We start from the raw sequence: 19,344 nt of genomic DNA, 5'->3' as shown, positions 1-19,344 counted from the left end.
CTGAAAGTTTGGACCCATTAACTCTTCGTAGTAGGGGCAAAATTGTGCGTTGTCGGATGTTTGGTGGCAACTATGACCTTGGCCCTCTGAATGCCAGTAGAACATTCCCCTCCATTGTAGCAATCAAGAATGCCTCCAGATGTTGCCCAAAGTTTTTGGAAGACAAAATGTCTTCAAACTGAGAATTCCTGGTGTAGAGAGCTACTCTTTTGATGACAGTGCCACTCTCCACCTGAGACAGCAATCCTTGAGCCTACGGTCTCAAGAGGAGGATGAAGCAGGGTGAAAATCAGAAACACCTGCTAGTTATCCTGCCTGTTGTTTCCATAAGCTTTAGTCCTAGGATGGAGAAATAATTTGCTGCTAGACAGTAAATGAACCAGCCAAAAGCAAGAGAAAGTGAATCCAAGGGCAAGGCTGTAATGAGAGAAAGAAACGTGATGGAAGAAAGATTAGCTTGTGGGTAGAGCTGGGTTGTCCTCCCCATTTTTTCCTGTTCTTCAGGAGGCCTGCATGTCTCATCTTTTCTTCAGTCTCTGGTGTCCTTGATCTGCAGGTCCTGGGAAAACTGCAGGGGGGATGCTGGGACACCAGAAAACCAGGAAATGATAATCTCAGTTGAGAAGAAATCCCAGAGGAGGAGGAAAAGGAAGAAATGGCTTATTCTCAGGGGCTGTTGGCATTCAGGGATGTGGCCATAGACTTCTTTCTGAAGGAGTGGGAATGCCTGGACTCTACTCTGTGGATTTTGTACAGAAATGTGATGTTGGAGAACCACAAAAACCTGGTTTCCCTAGGCCTTGCTGTCTCTAAGTTGGACCTGATCATGTCTCTGGAACAAAGGAAAGAGCCCTGGAATATGAAGAGATACAACACATTACCCAAAACCAACCAGGACTCACTGGGCGTAAGTGGATCCATACTAGAGGGACACCATTCAAATGTGAAGACTGTGACAAAGCCTGCAATCAGTATTCACATCTTACTCAGCATTTGGGAATCCATACTGAAGGGAAACTACAAATGTGAAGAGTGTGGTAAAGCCTTTTGCTCTTATCAAGGATTTGCTAGACCTTTGGGAAAGTCTTTTTCTACAGGAGACAAAGCCTACACATGTAAAGAATGTGGTATAGCCTTTCATTCTCATTCAGTACCTGCTCATCATATAAGGATCCACACTGGAAAGAAACCCTACAGATGTGAAGAATGTGGCAAAGCCTTTTGCTTTTGTTCAGAACTTCACTGTCATATAAAGATTCCTACTGGACAGAAACTCTATAAATGTAACGAATGTGACAAAGCCTTTGGCTCTCTTAGTGGATTTGCTCAACATACAAAGATTCATACTGACGGGAAACTCTATAAATGTGAAGAATATGGCAAAGCCTTTCGGTTCCATTAACCATTTACTGGACATATGAGGATCCATACTGGAGAGAAACCCTACACACATGAAGAATGTGGCAATGCCTTTTGCTCTCATAAAGGGTTTGCTAGGCAGATGACGATCTATCCTGGAGAAAAACCCTACAAAAGTGAAGAATGTGACAAAGGCTTTGCATTCACTCATACTTCACTATCCACCAGAGAATCCATAATGGAGAGAAACCCTACAAATGTTTAGAATATGACAAAGCCTTCACATGGTACTCAAATCTTATTGAACATGAGAGGACCTCTACAAAGAGGAAGAATGTGGCAAAACCTTTCGCTTTCATTCAGTACTTGCTGGACATATGTGAAACTATTCTGGAAAGAAACGCTGCAAATGTAAAGAATGTGACAAAAGCCTTTTGTTCTCATTCAGGACTTGCTCAGCACATGGACAACCATACTGAAGAGGAACCCTTCAAACGTTATGAACATGGCAAAGCCTTTATTCAGTACTCAGATCTTATTTGACATCAGATAACCCACACTAAAGGGAAATTCTACAAATGTAAAGAAAGTGGCTAAGCCTTTTGCTTTCTTATAGGACGTATAGGACATATGTCGATCTGTACTGGGGAGAAATCCTACAAATATGAGGAAAGTGACAAAGTCTTTACTCAGTACTCACATCTTATTTTATATCAGAGAATTCACACTGGAGATAAACCCTAGAAATATAAAGAATGAATATAAAGAATGCAAAACCTTTAACTGTCACTCCAACTTTTCTCAACATCAGAGAGTTAATACTTGGTAAATTCCCTATATCTGTAAATACTGGGAAAGCATTTATCAAAATATGTCATAGAGTGCATAGGGAGAGAAGCTTTACAAATGTAAAGAGTAGCATTGTTTTTGCTTATACCACAGATCTATTGACTGTACAAATGTAAACAGTGTGTAAACTTTTAACTGTTACTCAAGTTTTATTTGACAGTAGATAATTTGCCTTGGATAGAAGCTCTACAGATTTAATGAATGTGAAACGGCCATTGTTGAATACACATGCCTAAGAAAACACTAGGGTGTTTATACTGAAAAGTTTATAGATGCAATATGTAGTGGAAACTTATTTACTCAAAAGTCAAATTTAAATAAACATCAAGGAATTCACATTAAAAAAGAAAGATTAGCTTTTAGTGCAAACAAGATTCCTGTGGCTAACGATATGGGAGAAATGGGGATGGTTTTAGAGCAGAAGATTGTGTGACGGAGAGTAGACAAGAACAGAAAAGGTACCGTTGGCATACGCAGATATGACCATGCAACCCTTGCAGCCTGATTTTTAAGAAATAAATGATGCACAGAGATAGCAGGGAGAGCCAGATTTTGAAGGGGCAGAGTGTGGGATGAAAATGCAGGTACGTCAGCCCCTTCCTCTGCATTTCCCAAATGGAAGACTGAACAGACTATGAAGTCTATGACCACCTCATATCGCTTGAGTATCTCATACTAAAGGGAGGCTCACCTCAGTGTTGGTGAAGAAACACAAGAATGACTGCAGTGAAGTGAAGCTTCCAGCAGTAGTATGGGGCTTCAGTGCGAAACTAAAAGACATGAATTATTTGTACGTGTGTGTGGGGGGGAGAACAAAAGAGACACAAACTCAAAGATAGACCAGTTGTTGCCTGATATTTGAATTGAATTTATTATTTCTTAGCTCACTTATGATTCAAGGTATGCTTTATTGTATCCATTTTAAAGAGAATAAACTGAACCACAGCACCTTTAAATGATTTGTCAAGGTCAGTAACGTTCATCTAATCAGCAAATGATTATTGGATTCCTTTTGTGAATGAAAGTTAACACGGAGACCAGGCCGGAAGGATCCCTGACTAGAAAAAAGAAGTTAGACCTTATAAGTCCCCTTGGCCTTGCTTGATTTGCAAACATTTGCATAGCTTAATTTGAGTTATTTCTTACGAATGTCTACATTAAAGAAAACAGAACTTTAGCTCAACCAACCAGAAGCAGCCAACTATTTTATAAGTAGGGATCTTCCCATGGGCTGGACCAAATACGATCTGTATAGCTGTAACCAATCAAATATTTTCTCTGCTGTACTTCTGTGTCCGTCCTATAAAAGTCTCTGCCTTGTGTATCCTCGATGGGGTTCCTGAACTACTTCTGGCTTGGAACTGTCCGTGTCATGATTTGCTGTTTGCTTAAATAAGTGCTATAAAATTTTACTGCGCCTCAGTTTACCTTTCTGCCAACACTATGTGGCAGGTGTCTTGCTAGATGGAAGTGCAATAATGAGACAACCCGAAAAACAGCCCAGCCCTTATGGAACAAGTATCTGTAAGTAGTAACAAGGATTACAGAGAAGCATACAGTGCCAAAGTAGCCCATAATGGAGAAAAGGTAATGTGGGAGAGGGCAGAGAAAGTTTTTCGAGAAAAAGATATGTTGCCCTTCTTTATGGCTATGCAATATTCCATTGCGTATATGTACCACATTTTCTTTATCCAGTCCAGCTTCGATGGGCAACACGGTTGGTTCCATGCTTTTACTATTGTGAATAGAGCTGCAATACACATACGTGTGCAGGGATCGTTTTGGTAGAATGATTTGAGTTCCTCCGGGTATATTCCCAATAGGAGAATTGCACACAATGGAATACTGTGCAGCCATAAAGAAGGACAAATATATGGACTTCACAGCAACTTGGATGGATTTGGAGTTGATCATACTCAGTGATCTATCATAGAAACAAAAAAACCAGAGTATCATATGTTCTCACTCATAAGCGGACCTTGAACAATTATAATACTATAAGAGAGTGTTTGGCAGTAATGGGAAACAGTCAGGGGAGGGGGGATTGGGATTGGCAGTGGAGAGCAACTGCTAGAGGAGGAAGGGCATACCTCATCAACAAGGGTGCCTACATGGTCAATGTTTGTATGCCTAACTCTGAATTGTACCCCACATCTTTGTAATAAAAAATAATAATAAACAAATAAATAATTTTTAAAATATACCTTGGTGTGACCAGAGGAAGTGGGCTTCAAATGTTACAAGCACCACAGTGACCCTGAGGGCTGATTCAAGCAGGAACTGTTGAGGCCCATGGTCAGAGTTTCCAACAGATAGGTCTGGGGGTGGACCTGAGAAAATGCATGGATAATAAATTCCCATAGGATCAGTTGATGCTGAAGCTGCTGGCCTGGGAGACACACTTTGAGAACCAGTGAGCAAAGCAAATAGTCTGGGGAACCTTCTTAGCAAAGCAAATTGTGTGGGGAAAGGAACTGTGGGAAGACAATCAAGAACATCCTGTTCTTGAACATCCACGCCACACGACAATGTGCTACCTTGTTTTTACAGATGCAAAACCCACAGGCAGAAGAGCAGTGACTGGCCCTTGTCACTTCTGTTGAGGGCAGACCGGGGACCTACACGGGTCTTGCAACTTCTAGCGAGACAAGCTCGGTCCTCCCAGTGGGCCAACCACTCTGTCATCTTCCACTCCAGGACGCACAGATTCCTTCCTCAGCTGTGATCTGGTGAAAGGTAGACAGCAGCCCTGTTACCTAAGAAAAGTGAACCAGCTTGCCTGGTGTGTCTTGTCTTTGGTTGCGAGAATGCTGACAATTTTAAGCAATGCTTCAGGATATTCTTCCTCTCTCCTTTGTGATGGAGAACTTAATCTTACTGAAAACACATTCCTTTTCTCAAGAGTGCCCTTGAACTAATACAGCAGAAACTCTGACTCCAGTGGGGCTTTCTGATATGCCTTTGAAGAGAGTAAATTTGCTAATCAATACAAATTACAATTTCTCCACTGGCAACTCGACAAGCCAAGCACAGCCTCTGCCGCTTTGTTATTCATAGCCTGAACTCCCAGGACTGGACGAGCAGAGAGAAACCACAGACACAGATGCTGTGCAAATGCACCATACAAAGAAACTAGGCATAGGAGTATTTATATGACCAGGAATAAAATGTACATTCTTAGGAGTTACCTCGACTTACACAGCTTTACAGAGATCTAATAATCCTTATGCTTTAGAGTACAGACTCAATACCTCTCAGTCAAGAAAGTAATTTTTTCTCTCTGTCCCTTACACACTACACACACACACACACACACACACACACACACACACACACACACACACACAATTTATATATGTAGAAAGACACACCATTTATATAGAGAAAAAGATATTATCAATTATATACACACATGCATAAACATACAATGTATGTATAGACACAATTATCAATTATATGTACATATTCATGTGCAACACACTTGGACGTATGCAATGAACAAGAGAGAGACAGAGAAAAGTACAGAAACAGAGGCATGCAGTGATTTAGCAAAAATATAGAACCAACCGTGTTGCCCATCGAAACTGGACTGGATTTAAAAAATGTGGTACATATACACAGTGGAATATTATGCAGCCATAAAGAAGGACAAATATATGGACTTCGCAGCAACTTGGATTTGGAGTGGATCATACTCAGCGATTTATCACAGAAACAAAGAACTGAGTTTCATATGTTCTCACTCATAAGCTGACCTTGAACAATTATAATGCTATAAGAAAACGATTGGCAGTAGTGGAAAACTGTCGGGGTAGGATGGGGTGGGGGGTTGAGATTGGCAGTTGAGGGAAACTGCCAAGGGAGGGAGGGTCATACCTCATCAACAAGGGCACCTGCATGATCAATGTTTATATACCTAAACCTGAATTGTACCCCACATCTTTATAATAAATCATAAAATCAATAAAATAAAATAAAAAGAAAAAAAAATTGTGCTACCCAGGAGTTTAGTTTTTCATTATTGCACTCTGTTACCATATAACTGTAAATGAAACAATTACCTGCTTAGAACTCAGTTTCCCCACATGCAAAATGAGGGAGTTGGATCTGATATTATAAGTCTTTTCTGGACAGATGTCTCCTGAATACAGAAGCATGACATAGGGATGCATTTTATCTTTCTTCCTCTCCCATAAGGAAATTGAAAACTCTTTTCTTCACTTTTTTAACCAACGTCACATTTTAATTAAAATGAAAATCTCACAATATCCTTCAGATTTATTTAAAATTTAAAAATAATTTAAGTGTGACTGAAATAAATGAAAGTAAAGACAATTTTAGAAGAAAATTCTATTTTGAAATATATAGATCATATTCTTTCCAGTTACATAATGTCACTAGCAACATGAAGCATGCTTACTCGCTGAAGCTTTGGAAGCTCAAATACTATCTAGGTCACTTTCAAAGTCATAACTCTTAGCCTGCTTTGTTTTTAAACAAAACCTGTCCAACTCTCTTCTGCTCTGCCTCTCCTGATAGCTCCTTTAGCCTTGCGATCTCTATAGCACACTTTAAGATTTTTCATTTACAAGTTAGATCTCTGGTAGCTGGGTAAGCTAGAAGGAGCTAAGATATATTGACCCCTTGCAGTGTGCCCGGACTTGTATTAGGCTGGGTTTTTTATCTGTGTCATTTTATATGATTCTTACTACGTTCCAATGAGGGAGGTGGAACTATTGTTCTTATTTTATAGATGAGAAAACAAGAGCTCAGAGATACTGAGGACCTTACTCTAGGACATGTCTAATATTCACAAGGCTTTAATTGGATCCCAGTTTTCTCTTATGAGGATTCTCTGCCAGTTCTACTGCTCCATGATGTCCCCTGAATTTACAGTCAAGAAGAGGAGTAGTAAAGAAATGTTTATGACTGATCTATTCGGTGGTTGATAATATGCAAAGCTTTTATGTGTTTCATCTTATTTAATTCTCAAAACATGAGGTATAAATTAATTTAAGACGAAGAGAGGTTAAGCTGTATAGCTGAGATCACATATGCGGTGATCAGAACAGAATTGCTATGTGATATAGGTCACCCACACTGTGACTAACATCTCTGATTCAAGACATCTTAAGTCATTGAAATGAGTACTAAGAAATTCTCAAAATAACATTTAATATTTATTTCCTATCATTTTAATTATCAGTTCACTGTTTAATAGGTACACAAAAAGAAGAAAATGTCTTTTATAGCAGAGGTGACCACAAAACACTTGGTTTTAATAAACACACACACACTATGAAAGTGTATCTATACATAACAAAAAACAATGTTAATAGATTTAACTTTGTGTTTTATTTAACAGTTCTTTTACATAGTGAGTTTTAAATACTGCAGTTTCTGCTTCCCTATTCGATTATCAGAATATATCGTTTCAATGTAATTAGCCTTACACGATCTGTTTTCTATTTTCCCCTATGATAATAGTGATGCATTGACCTCGGGATGCACAGAACTTTACTTACAGTGCTCAGAAAAAAAAGAGGGGGACTTGTTTATTAAGCCAAACCAGGGATAAAATGTTGCAAATTCAAAAACATTAGGTATTATTTTAGAAATTCACCAATAAATTTTGATTACTAATTAGTGTGGTAGACACTTACCCAGAGGTTGGAGAAATTGACTTGATATAATATGAAAATATTATCACTTTTCTGAAGGGTTCAAAAGAGATTTTTCCATATTCAGAGGAGAGAGTCGGCCCTGTAAACTACAACACAGCAGATGACTGAAAGCCCTCGGAGTCCTGTTTTCTAAGTTATGTCAGTGTTTTTCATCTGAACCAACATCCTTGGGCACCAGCATATACATCTCTATTTTCCTTCCCCTCTTCTTCCTCTTTCTTTTCTTTCTCTTCTTGGTCTACCTCCTCATCTAACCACAAGAGCATTATTTGGTGCCTAATCTATGTGCCACTTCAGTAATAAAATAGGCCAATCGATTCTGAAATATCAAAGTATCAGGTTTCTTTCCCCTCTCTCTGATTTTCCCTTTTCTTTTCCTCCAATCATAGTTGCCTTTGTACTTCCCTGACTCCCAGGAGGCACATAGCAACAGCAGGCAGAAATAGCCCGTGTGTATTTCTGACTTTTCTTTTCCAAAAGCCCAAGAGCTTAGAAGGGTATTGAGAGCTTTCCGAAGAAGTAAAAGAGAAAGGAAGGGTGTTTCTTAGTAGAAACAGAGTGGCCTGGAATTAACTGGTGGCAGGAGAATAATGCTGTATAAGGTAGTACCTGAAAAACGAAGATCTTTTATACAACACAGGGAGCTAGCAGGATGGTTGCAGAGTGTGTAAAACTCCAGACATTAGATGCTTGTCCTCACCAGAGAGACCTGTGTTCCCAGTGTGACACAGAAACTGTGCATAGCCACCAGACCTGAATGAACCATGGACATAGGAAAATGATGAGTCTCAGAATTACGGACAGATAAACAATAACAGCTGGGTAGATGAAGACATCTTGGTTTGATAGAAAACTCTAGAAACTGTGGCACAAACCTAGGAGGTGGTCCTAAGAATGTGCAAGTTCAACCTATCTACTATTCCAGCAAGATAAACATTCAGAGTTTAACAAGGCTATCTGCATAATCAACATTTGTATACCTAATCCTGAATTGTACCTCACATCTTTAAAAAAAAAAAAGAAATTCAGAGTTTGTGTATTAAAAAGGTTAGAACTTTGATGGTTCTTTTAATTTGCTTATTATTATGGGTACATAGTAGTTATATATATGTATGAGGTCTGTGTGATGTTTTGATACAGACTATTTGTAATGATAAAACCAGAGTAACTGGGATAACTATTATCTCAAGCATGTATCATTTGTGTTAGAAACATTCAAATTCCACTCTTTAAGTTGTTTTTAAATATACAATACATCATTGTTAACTATAATCACCCGATTTTGTTACCTAATATAAGACCTTATTCATTCTATCAAACTGCAGTTGTGTGCGTTTTAAGCATTCCCACGTTACCGCCCCTCCCTGCTACTTCTCCCAGACTGGTAACTATGGTTCTATTCTCTATCTTCATGAATTCAATTAAAAAAAAAAATTAGCTCCCATGTATAGGTGAGGTCATGTGAAATTTGTTTTTCTGTGCCTGGCTTATTTCACTAAGCATAATGTCCTTAAGTTTCATTCATGTGATGTAAGTGACAGGATTTTATTGTGTATGCAGAAGAGACATCTACACTTCCATGTTTATTACAGCACTATTCATAATAGACAAGACATGGAATCAACCTAAGTGTTCATCAACAGATGAATGGATAAGGAAAATGTATTATATATACACAATGGAATATTATTTGCCAAAAAAAAAATGATGGTCTTTATTCTTAACAGAAGCATGATATTGCTGAGAAATTACAATGTGATATTTACATAAATAAAAATACAAATGTGGTATGGTTCACTGAACTTATAGAATGAAATTTATACTGCTACATATATTCATGGAAAACTCATCAGCTCAGGAACCATGCTGGTCTCTATTCTACCTATACCTGGGTAAGTTTTATGATTGGACCTGGGATATTAAATAGCATTTGGTGACAGGGTGACAGGTCTTTCATGTTTGACATTTGATGTACTTGACCTCATTAACTATCTTTAATTATATGCACCATATTTAGTCAAGAGACTGAGCTTTAGACGATGGAGAAATGAATGGACTCGTCCAAGATCACAAGGTTCAATGGTAGTACCTGGATTTCCACCCAGGTTTGACTAGACTCTAAATCCCTTGTGTGATTTTTCTACCCAACTCCAAATTACCCGACATCCATTTCTTGGGAGTTTTGTTTAAAATTGTTCTTCGTAGATCAATCTCTATCTCCCTATCACCAATCTACCCTAACTGTATTTCACAGCCCATCTTTTTTTTTAAGCCACAGGTATTCACCTACATAAAATAAAGTCACATGTGTAGCAACAGTGAGTTGAGGGACACCCAAAAGTAAGGAAGAAATCCACTGCCACGTTCCAATGATCAAAACCGTATTTGTTAAAAGAACATGGTGGAATAAGGACTGATCCTGCAAGGAGGAACTTAAGCTAGTGAAGAGGGTCTCAGAAAAGTTGGGTTGGCAAATTCAATCACTGTCCCTCTTTCTCTGGCTGATTGTATTTGCAACAATACGGCAATGAAAAGGTGTTTGCAGTCATTGAGGACCCAGTAACAGGAGTAAATTTGGTCAACAGTTTGCATAACAGTTCTGTCCCTGAAAGGGTTTTATTGCCATCAAGCCCATAAGCAAACCTGAAGTCCAGTTGACTGCTGTGAGCTTTGATCAATTAAAGCTTGAAAGCTTTTTTTATTTGCTTGGATGCACAGTTCAGAGTGCAATCCATTATCATTTGTCACTCATAGGTGCTTTTTCAAAATTTCGCTCTGAAGTAGCAGAGGAACTATTCCTTAGAGAAAACAGGCCACACAAGACATTTGAAAGTCTAGTTATTTTTAGTGATGTTGAGTGACTATCTCTTGGTGAAACTAAGAAAAGCATCGCTTTTACTCTTTTCTCTTGAGCCAGAAAAGAAAGAAAATATTTCTGAAGCACCTCTGCTTTTTTGGCTTTTTGTCTACTCAATCGCATTAGGGTTCAAACCAAACAAACAAACAATCAAACGATAAAAGCTCAAAGATGACTCTGTTCAAACAAAAATAAGAAGAGCCTAACATTTTTGGAAAAGTATTTTTATTGTAGTAACTCTCACCGTGAAAAAAATTTTATCCCACCTGTCACAAGCCAGTCTATTACTCAGACTGGCAAAGCACTTAGTGTGCTATTTGGCACATAGTAAGAACTCAAAACACGCTAGCTGTTAAATTCCAGGTGACAAAGGAAAGGGCTTAATAAGCAGTCCTATTATTATGAAGGCCAACTGGAATGTGGAATGTTCTATGCCATCCGTGCCATAAGCCTAAATCCCCCATCTTTTACAAAACATATTTTATGAAACTTATACTGGCTATTCCCACATTCAAAGATTCATGTTTTTATTTACTGTCTTATATCATTTGAGTCTTTAGTATGTATTTATGCAGTTTTATTTTTGTAGACTAAGTTCTTTATTTTTTATTTTTTTTATTTTTTGAGTTGGAGTCTCACTCTGCCGCCCAGACTGGAGTGCAGTGGCCGCTCCCGGCCACCGCAGCCTCGACCTGCTGGGCTCTGGCGACCCTTCCGCCTCAGCCTTCCCAGTAGCCAGAATGACAGGCATGCGCTACCACGCCCAGCTGATTTTTTGATTTATGGTAGAGATGAGGTCTCGCCTGCCCAGGCGGGTCTCGAACCCGCGGGCTCAGGCGATCCACTCACCTCGGCCTCCCAAAGGCGCGGATTACAGGCTGAGCCACCGAGCCCGTCTAGAAGGGCCTTTCTAAGAACCATGTTGCCCCACTTCTATCTTGATATTCTCCATCAAGATACCCTGTCTCATTTTTTAAACCCTGTTTTTCTTCTCTGAAATTACCTTAGATTACTTATTTACTTGGTATGCTATTCCACTGTTTCTTCCACTAGAAGATGAGAACAGACACCATGCCTATTTTTACAGGGTTCTATCAATGATGTCTAGAATGATATCTGGCATATCGTAGGTATCCAGTAAGCATTTGATGGGATAATAAATAAATGAAGGACGGAATATAGATATAAGTAGTACCAAAGATTTCCAATAGGACTAGTTGGATTTATCGAGTTAAAAAAGCATATGGAAATTTAGGGCAGACATATGAGTAAGAGGAGAGCTTCTGCCTAGGGTGGTCAAATATCCTTTAGACACAAAGGCAATCATATTAGGCTATTAGATAGAGTAACCAAGAGAGAAGATACCAAGGAATATTGACCCTCAAAATTTTCTAGGGGTGTAGTCTTGATGTCAAATGAAAAATGACAAAGCCAGCATATTCTCACTTAGTATAGGAAAAAGCACCGATGTTTAATAATTGATCTCCAGAGCCCTATTGCTGTACCTAGAAGAAAATCAGCCTGGAAGAAATCTGGGTTCAGAATGACTGGAAGATTTGGACTCAATTTAGGAACTTCACAGTCACTTAGAGGCCACTAACGCTGATAATTTTTCTTAGCTACTTAGTATGTTCCAGATACTATACTAAATCATTTAATGCCACTGCTTCACAAAACCTCTCTGTGTAAGTATTACTTTTTACTCCCTTTAACAAAACTTTTTTTTTTTTAGTTGAAGTCTCACTCTGTCGCCCAGGCTGAAGTGCAGTGACACGCTCATGGCCACTGCAGCCTTGGCCTGCTGGGCTCTGGTTGATCCTTCCATCTCAGCCTTCCAAGTAGCTGGAACTACGAGCATGCGCCACCACGCCTGGTTAATTTTTTGGTTTATTGTAGAGATGAGGTCTCGTCAAGTTGTCCAGGCTGGTCTCGTACCCATGGACTCAGGCAATCCTCTCACTTCGGCCTCCCAAAGTACTGGGATTATAAGCATGAGTCACTGCATTTGGCCACAAAACTGTTAAATAAGACTTACAGCGATTATGTCAATTGTCCAAGGTAACAAAGGAAATCGTAGTGTACCTTGAACTCAACACCAGGTCTGTTTTACTCCAAACCCACACTCAAAGTCACTTAATTACTAAGTGCTTTCCAGCAGGGCACTGCTGACATTTTGAAAAGCAATTATTTGTTCACGGGGACGATCCCTCCCTTAGCACTCTTGACTCTCTACACTAAATGCCGTGACAACTACATGACCACTGACTTCGTTCTATTGAGAATAATTGTGCCGGTAAATCCAAAAGAACATATAAGGAGATATCTCCACTGCCAGTTTTGGTAGATATTTCACACTTCCAAAATCAGGGATGATCTTTCTCTTTGTATTGCCCAGGGTCACACTGAGAGAAGGAAATTTTACTAGAATCCTGGTCATCTAGATTTCCCATAAATAAATAAGAAATCTGGATAGAATAAACAAGAAATCATCTCTTGGTATAGTCATGCATAGCACATTTCATGCTTGATTTGGTTAAATTTTTAGGAATATATTATCATAAATTTATACATATCAAAATAAGATGAGGAATTATATGCAAAGGTCATGGAAAGACCATGATTAAAATCATTTAGTATATGATATGAAAATAAAAATTAGATTTTTTGCTACTCAGAACTGGATAGGCCTACTAATTAGCCTCTGATTCCAACATCAGTGCCTCTGTAACTCAGGGTCTCTTACAGACACAGCTTTGTAAAATATTGCTTTCGTAATAGGAGTTCTACCGTGAAACACTCAGTGGCATCTGACTACTTAAACTTTATTTTTCCCCTTTCCTGTCATGAAGGTTCTCTACAATCTAGACTTCACCTAAAGCACTTGCTTTATCTTTTGCTTCTCACCACGTGTCATTAATTTTTGTGAGTCTAATTTATTTACTATTCCTGATGTCTTACTTTTCCACCTTCAGAAACTTACTTTTTTTATTCCTCCTTCTGATAATTCCCTTCAGAATACTCTGTCCTCAATTCTTCAATGGTCAAATATTTCCTTCTTTATGGCTCTGTGAAACGACAGTGATTTCTTCTTCCTCTAAAAGGCACAGATTTATTTTTTTGTCAGTAATTCTCCTATCTTGATGATTATCAGAATTATGAGTAGATATTTGTGAAATTACAATTCCTATGTCTACAAATTCAGAGGTTTTGACTCAGTAGTTTGGAATAGGGCACATAAATCTGTATTAAAAGAAAAAAAAAAGAGACCAGGTAATTACTGATGACCAACTAGTTTCAAAAATCACTCTCACTATGGGCACATCTAATTATTTTTGCATTAATGACATTATTTTATATAACTAACATTTTCATGATGGGGCATTCATATGTCTCCATCAAGGTCCCAATTTATAGAAGTCACTTAAGTATTTACTCCTGAATGAGTTGTGAATTACTTGACAAGGTTTTATTTCATGTTGATTTTTTTTTACAGCCAAAAATACTTATATTATAATATACCATATTTAAATATCACATAGACAGTCTATTCTTTGCCGGACTTGGTGGCTCAGCCTGTAATCCCGCGCCTTTGGGAGGCTGAGGTGAGTGGATTGCCTGAACCCGCAGGTTCAAGACCCACCTGGGCAGCGAGACCTCATCTCTACAATAAATCAAAAAACCAGCCGGGCGTGGTAGCGCATGCCTGTAATTTCGGCTACTTGGAAAGCTGAAACGGAAGGATCGCTGGAGCCCAGCTGGTTGAGGCTGCGGTGGCCGGGAGTGGCCACTTCACTCCAGTCTGGGCGACAGAGTGAGACTTCAACTCAAAAAAAAAAAAAGAGAGTCTATTCTTTGACACTGGGGCCAATTCTATATTACCATATAAAACTGTACAGCTAACATGCCTCTTCCTGTCTCAAAAAACATTCAAACAACCATTAAGTGAACTAACTTTCATGAACTTTAACAGAATTTTATTCTTGCAACCTACTGGTCTCACAAAATATTTTAACAGGTACAAATACTGTGGGTTTCTTCTTGATAAACTCATTTGAAGTCCCAGCTGGAGATACGTATTCTGTATAACTTTGATATAGTGAAAAACCCAGTGTGCAAATTGTGTTCATGAGAAAAGAACCAATGTGAAAATGAATGCTAGTGTCCCAAAGGTTGGATATTTTCAGTCAAATGATAAATACGCTGATTGTAACCATGAGAGTTAAATTGTAAAACCTTAAATTATCATAAGACAGAAAAAAAATAATAAAAAGCCACAAGATTACAAATAGGGAGAAAATGAGAGAGAGAAAAAAAAAAGAAAGAAAGAGTAAAGGGAATGGTGAGTTGAAAGAAAGGAGAAGAAGAAAAAGAAAGGAAATATTTAAGTGTCTTTATGGTCAATATCCATTCACATGGTGAGGATTAGATCTTACAACACTTACATTTTATCCCAACTTGGTAAGTCTTTAAATAAAATAATATAAAATAGTAGGTACAGTGTTGGGTTTTGAAAAGAACCGTGTGAGCTTGAATCTCAGTTTCATTAGCTTAATGACATATCTGCTTCTGAGCATCATTTCTTATGTTATTTTGGTCAGAGGCCCCCAAAATTCCTGAATAATCTCTTTTTCTAGCTACCCTTTCACTCTGTGACTTCCTAGGAAGAAATGATCATATGGAGGTCAAAGACAAGAGGAACTTTTAAAACAACAATGACAAAAGAAAATCAACGTATCACTTTATTATTGGGAGATTAATTTTTTTGCCTGAGATGGCCAAGTTGCTCTGAGTAAAGGGAATGGTACACAGACAAAGGCCAGAAAATAGAAGGGAGAGGAGATGAGCCTGAGAACAACCACTGACAGTACATGTACTATCATTTGAACACCCGATATGTCATTACAGTAACATCAAGGCACTGAGGCACCATTCTCCCTCCAAAAATTACACCAGTGATGACTTTTGATAATTACCAAAGGAATTATCACTTAAAGATTGATGTGTATGTTGAAGAGTGGGTGGCTGAACACCTGCCAAAGAAGGCAAGAAAAGACCCACTTGCTGCCAAGACTCGCTTCCTGTGCCTCTGTCACATCTTATGACTGTGTTGGCTTGTGTCCTAATATTCAAGTGAGCTTAATTCCCAGCAACACTAACATGTAAGGTGTGTAGACACAAACTTGGAATGCTAACATAGAAAATTCAATGCAGATCCGAACAGAGTTTGTGCGAAAAGCAAAGCTCATGTACAGAGCAAGACAGTGGCTAAGTGTCATGTGGGCGGACACGAACTGTGTACACAGATTAGGAGCAACCCTGGTTCTCTAGAATATGGTCGAAAACTGTGAAAAGGCTTCTGAATGGTGGAAAAGGCCTTCATTGAGTATATTCACTCTACAACACAAAAGAGGTCCTTAAGCCCTTACTAAGAGCCAATTTATTTGCAATTTAGACACGCATTTCGGTCAAGTGATTATCAAATTCCCAAACTACAGCATCTAAGAGAAAATGAAAGGTTGAAGTGGAGAGGAGCTCTTACAAGAAAAAACAAAAATTACAATCAACAATAAAATTACATAAATACTCTAAAAATCTAGCAAAATAAAATGCAATGTAAGAAGTCTGCATCTATTTATTTAAGATACTAAAAGTACGATATAACTCTTTGTTTAAGAACTCTTTAAATAATCAGCGTGTTGACCTTAAGTCATGACAAATAAAACCTAACTATGTATGTTTGTATGTTACAGCTCAATCACATATAAAAATATATATAAGATAGAAAGTGAGATCAATCTCAATTCAACCATAAAGACCCAACCTGAAATTAAAATTGCAATATTAAATACAGAACTATAAAAAGTATTAATCACAAGGGATTTTTAAACATAAATATTACCTAAGATTTTATCCTCTAAAAAGGCTTTAATATGTTAGCTTCCAAAAATGTAAAAAATCCCTTCCAATGCCTTCTCTTCTCTGAGATACTTAAAGTCCCTGTCTCACTATTATTACCCTGTGTAATTTTAAATAATGTGATATATTGAGCAGTTATGATATATTGGGTAAAATACCACCTTACGTATATTTCTTTTCTTATATATCACAAGAACCTCATAAAGAAGGAATTATTAGAGCTCACAATTTATGAGCTCTAATATGAGATGAGAAATATCCTTCATTTCTTTACTGAGAACTAACTCACCATCATAAAATAGTGGAAAGGATAGGTGATTTGTAATAAAATCTGGTTTGAGTTTATTTTGCATTTTCCCGGCTTTGCAACCTTAATTAAATCACTTGTAAAAATAGCAGTTGCAAAATAATATAACCCATAGAGTGATTAAAAAAGGAAATGTGTTCTCTACAGTAAAATAAACAATACAAAGGCTTTATACTTATTTAATTAATTAATATTCTGTCTGACTTCACAAAGAATCTAAAATGGGAGAATGTGATAGGGGATTTTTTTTTAAAAGACATTTGGATGGAATGAAGAAAAAAAGATATAATAGAGGGATGGAGCGAGAATGAAGGGAGTGGAATGAAGAAAAAAAAGATTAAGTACAGGGATAAAGTGAGAATGAAGGGAGTGGGGAGAAAAAAAAACAAAGGCAAGCTTCACAGAAGGAATAAAGGTTGTGAAATAAGCTAAATCAGTTAATTAAATCAAATTACTAGCAAAGTAATAATATTAACCAGCTTACTCCATTTTGTTTAAAACTTTCATCTTAGTTACCTGCCTGACCTAAGAATCAATACCTACGTGTGATTACAGTAACGTTCCCATGACCACAGACCCCCAGCTTTGTCTCCTTTGGGTAGGTTATGCTGACCGTTGCCTGTCGATGGTTATAGAACTCCTTTGCCATAAGTTCCATGTGATTGTATGCTTTGTTAACCGAAATCAAATGTTACGCTTTGACATTTTCATAGTTTGTTCTTATATTCTGTTCATGACCTAACCAAGGTAACTCCATTGTATACTGATTCTTCTTCTTTCTCTCTTTAACTACCTTAAACTATATCTTAATGACAGAATTCCAGGGATGTTCTGGGCACTGGTTATACCTACCTGACATGAAATTAATCAAAGCTCCCTAACAATCGAAGTTCCCATTTTGGTTGCCAAGTCGTTAGTTAATAGTTGCTATGGTCACTAAGTTGCTATGTAGCCAATGCCGCAAATTTTACCTCTAAAAGCTTGTCACAAACTGCACCAATTTGTCAAGAGTTTTCGTTCCTACTCTTGACCCACATATTTAATAAATTCATAAATTAATTAAACTCAACTTGCTGGTATAGCTTCTTCTCGCTTACTCGGTCGTAACAGTTGAATTATTAGTATGAATGAGAAGGGCACAACTTCCTCTTTCCGACACACATCCCATACACCATCCCCAAATTCCCCATTTCCCGGCAGAAAGGGTGTTTTCCATGGATCCTGATCCTGTCTACTCTTTGTTTTTGGAGATTCCAAGCAGTCATCTAAGCATAAAACATGAAGAGCAGCTAAGATAAAAAGGAAAGGGAAAGAGATATGAAAAGAGCTAGAACTGCTGAGTGCTGAGAATACTTTTGTGGAAATCAAGGGTGAAGGATTTAGATATGAGGAGGGCCAGCCCTCCTGCAGGAGTACCATAAGGAAGGGAGTTGGGGGGCAAAATGACTTTTAAGAAAAACTGGGCTTGAGGTGAGTTCCCATTAAGAGTTCCCCTTAATGAAGTGCGAGAGATAGATTAAAAAATATATAAATAAACATTTTATTTTTCACTGTTGGATTATATTTTAATTTAATTTTATATTCAAGGTGAGAATGTGAATATAAGGGAGAGTAATGTCAGCGAGATGGCAGAACAGGAAGTCTCTGGTGTTCCTTCCTTCAGTGAAGACACCGATTAAACAATCCATGGACTGATTCCTTTAGTAAGAAATCATCAACAACAAGAACAACAAAAGCATTTAAGAGTCTTCTGAAATCCAGGCAAGCACAAATCAGCCACATCAGAGTTGGTAGGAAAAGTTGTGGCATTTACTCACCATAGACTCTCCCTCAGCATATCACATGGGATTCAGAGAAAACTCCCAGCTCCCAGCTTCTGCCTGGAGAGGAAAAGAGAAGACTGAATCATACGTCCAATGCTCAGACTTTTTAGTTAACTGCCCCAAAGACTGGTTTCTCTCTTGCCTGTATCTAAGTACTGACAGAAACACACACACACACACACACACACACACACACACACACACACACACACACAATCAAATTGAGGATCACTGATAACAAAGGCAATAGTTTATAACTTTTTCAGCTCCTAGATAAAAGACCAGCAAATCTTTTAAACTGGAAATTTATACACATACATCCAGTAGTGACACATCCACAAAAATTGTTTGGGAGACTCCCAGAATCTCCAGCCAGACTAAATGATGCAGTTCTTTCCCTTTATACAGCTGGTCTGTAAACACTGGGAGAGATGGTTGTTTTTTTAAAAGCATGACACCAACATAAAGTCACAGGAAATAAAAAGAAGCAGAGAAACATATCCCAATGAAGAAATAGTAAAATCTCCAGAAATTAATCATAAAAACCAA

The 19,344-nt window shown here is 38.0% G+C and overlaps 1 protein-coding gene across 5 annotated transcripts in view; it reads right to left on the bottom strand.

Moving 5' to 3' along the window:
- The window catches only part of LRRC4C (leucine rich repeat containing 4C), a 529,928-nt gene that overhangs the window by 474,738 nt on the left and 35,846 nt on the right, over window positions 1–19,344 (bottom strand). For 3 of the 5 annotated variants that reach the window (XM_008056510.2, XM_008056511.2, XM_021711581.1), the window contains exon 2: window positions 18,790–18,852. The exons of the other annotated variants lie outside the window; for them this stretch is intronic. The gene's annotated coding sequence lies outside the window, so the exon portion shown is untranslated. The remainder of the gene's footprint in view (window positions 1–18,789; window positions 18,853–19,344) is intronic. 5 annotated transcript variants of the gene reach the window in all.

This window comes from Carlito syrichta, unplaced genomic scaffold, assembly GCF_000164805.1.
Source record: "Carlito syrichta isolate Samal-C Ts95f unplaced genomic scaffold, Tarsius_syrichta-2.0.1 Scaffold302385, whole genome shotgun sequence".
In the NCBI taxonomy this organism is placed as follows: Eukaryota; Metazoa; Chordata; class Mammalia; order Primates; family Tarsiidae; genus Carlito; species Carlito syrichta.
Note: the sequence above shows the minus strand (reverse complement) of the source record. Positions and strands in the feature narration are given on the sequence as shown.